Source organism: Cebus imitator, unplaced genomic scaffold (assembly GCF_001604975.1).
Source record: "Cebus imitator isolate Cc_AM_T3 unplaced genomic scaffold, Cebus_imitator-1.0 Scaffold87, whole genome shotgun sequence".
Lineage (NCBI taxonomy): Eukaryota > Metazoa > Chordata > Mammalia > Primates > Cebidae > Cebus > Cebus imitator.
Window position 1 is genome coordinate 250,399 of NW_016107402.1, and position 3,068 is coordinate 253,466.

Below are 3,068 nucleotides of genomic sequence, written 5' to 3' on the forward strand. Positions count from 1 at the left end.
AAAAAAAAAAAAAAAAAAAGAAAATAAGTGCAGAGCCTGGAGTCAGACCTCCCAGGTTTAAACCCTAACTCTGCTATTTAGTAGCTGTGTTTCTCTGAGCAAATTGTTTACTCCCTCTGAGTCTGTTTCCTCCTGTATAAAATGGGATAAAAATGTTACCTGCTTCATTGGATGATTACAGGAATTAAACGAGAGAATCTAGTTAAAGGGCTTGGCATGATACCTGGCAGAAAGAGTGAGATAAATCATTGCTATTAGTAGCAGGAGAAGTTGTGGTGGTTATTTCTTTTTTTAAATTTAGTTATTTATTCATTTTGAGACGAAGTCTAGCTTTGTCGCCCAGGCTAGAGTGCCGTGGCACGCTCTCAGCTCGCCGCAACCTCTGCCTTCTGGATTCAAGCGATTCTCCTGCCTCAGCCTCCTGAGTAGCTGGGCTTACAGGCCCACAGCACCACGCCTGGCTAATTTATTTTTAGTAGAGACAAGGTTTCACCATGTTGGTCACGCTGGTCTGGAACTCCTGACCTCATGATCCTCCCACCTTGGCCTCCCAAAGTGCTAGGGTTACAGGTGTGAGCCACTGCGCCCGGCCAGGTGTGTTATTCCTTAGTACGGTAGGGAACATGTTTTATTGACCTCAGTTTTCTTGGTGTTTAGTAGTCACTCTGGAAACAGCTGGCAGTTTAGTAGAGGCACCTTGGGCATCTTACACAGGGTCATGGCATGGGAACATTCTTTTCCAAAGTCGAAAAAAGTTGAAAAGTTCTCAACTCTCCCCCTCAAAGTCGAGGTTTGGGTCCTTCTGGTGATTGGGAAGCACAGGTTATTTCTCCGCAGCAGTAGAAGCTCTATAGGGAGATGAGGCCCTTAGAAGGTCTAGAAAGTCTAGCCATTGTCTTCTTATTTTTGATATCATGGGAAGCCAGAAGCCAGAGCCATTGCTTTTCATGACCCTATGCCACTCTTCATGAACCGTAGGCAAGTCAGCCCCACAAGAATTTCTATTAATGCAAAACCCGAAGTAAATAATTATGGGGAACCTGCACCCATTGATCCACTGTGTCTGGGTGTGCAGGCTGTGTTGGGGGATGTCTGGAACAATCTTTCCTGAGGGAAAGATTCCTTTCCGTGTTTTCTAAATGTTTTACAATAAACATGAATTCCTTTTTTAAAATTAAAAAAAGTTATAGAAAGCCTCTTCTTTGTCACTACTGTCCCAATACTTGAGTACACTTGGTGGCCATTCTTCTTTTGCTCTGTTTAGTCCCTATAGGATTCAAAGTCTTGTTAAGTAGAACAGGAGGGACAGATGGTACCTGAAAACTGATTCCTATTGAGACTCCTGAGCTTCAAGCCATCTGCGTATCTGCATTCGCATACAGCACATTGGCAATGATACTGTTTTTTAAAACCCATTAATTCAATAAATATTTCTTTCTTTTTTCTTTTTTTGGGATGGAGTCTTGCTCTTGTTGCCCAGGCTGGAGTGTAGTGGTGCAATCTCAGATCACTGCAACCTCCGCCTCCCTGGTTCAAGCAATTCTCCTGCCTCAGCCTCCTGAGTAACTGGGATTACAGGTGCCCGCCACCACGCCCGGCTAATTTTTGTATTTTTAGTAGAGACGGGGTGTCGCCATATTGGCTAAGCTGGTCTGGAACTCCTGACCTCAGGTGATCCAGCCATCTCGGCCTCCCAAAGTGCTGAGATTACTGGTGTGAGCCGTTGAGCAAGGGCAAAATCCATTAATTCGATAAAGATTTCTAGAGCACCTACTATGTGCCAAGCACCCTTCTAGGTGTTTGTTTGCTAAATCTAGCAACCCTACATTGGGGGCTCCCACTAAAAGAGAATGTGAGGCTGGTGGAAATGAGGACTTAGGAGACACAACAGCTGTGGGCGTGGTTCCAGTGATCACAAAAGTGACTGAATGTCAGCTACAGTAAATCCAACCCTGAATGTGACAGTGACAGGAGTATAATAGTGAAAGTGACTAATTGAGCACAAGGGTAAGAGGACAAGTGTGTACCCTGAAGGAGCTTGTTAAATACTGGCTTGGCTGTGTTGGCAGCGAAAGCGGCTGAATGACAATGACAGTGAAAACCACAGAAAGGGCAACAGCTGGGCAAACAGAGTGCCATTTTGAACAGAACAGTTTGAAGTTGATGGTCATTGACAGTAGCTGCATGTCAGACGGTGACAGTAAATATGATCAACCGGGAGACAGCAACAATGCAAGTGACAGTTCTGCCCAGTAGATTGAATTTGTGATGTAAAACGGTGATGGGGTGAGTCAGTCTGCCAGAGACAGCTCTCTGAACGACTGAATATTGACATTGCGGATGGAACAGCTGTAATCACAGAGGAAGCTCGACATTGCACTAAGACGGCTGGATTTGGGCGTGTAACTGACAGGGACAGAAAAAGTGGCTGCATGTCAGTGACAGGGTGACTGTGTTCAGTGGGCCAGCAGAGGTGACTCGGTTTAATACTGCTGGATCAGATTTAAATGTCTGTGTAAGGAAGGGTGGCAACGGGACTCTTCAACAGGGAACGCATAATGTCTGAGAAGGAAAATGAGCAAAAGAAAAGCTAGGACCACCTTCCCCCTAAGCCCCTAAATCCCAAAATTGGGAGGTGCCAGACGCAGGATCAAGATGCCTCCAGGACACCTTCAGCCCACCACGCCCCACCGGCGTCATGCCTCTCCCCCAGAAAGTGCGGCCAGGGACGCGGCTCAGATCACCTCTCTGCCTCGCACATAAATGTGTTGTTTTGGAAAAATGAAGCCTTTTGTGTTTACTACTTTGCCATCCTTTGAAACAAGATCCTAACCCTAGAGCTGCCTCAGTGAGAGATGGCAGAGCTCCAGCAGAACTTTCCTTGGGGCTGGGCTCGGTGGCTCACACCTGTAATCTCCGCGCTCTGGGAGGCCGAGGCAGGTGGATCATCTGAGCTCAGGAGTTCGAGACCAGCCTGGCCAACATGGTGACACCCCCGTCTCTACTAAAAATAGAAAAAAAAAAAGTTAGCTGGGCGTGGTGGTGCGCACCTGTAGACCCAGCTACTC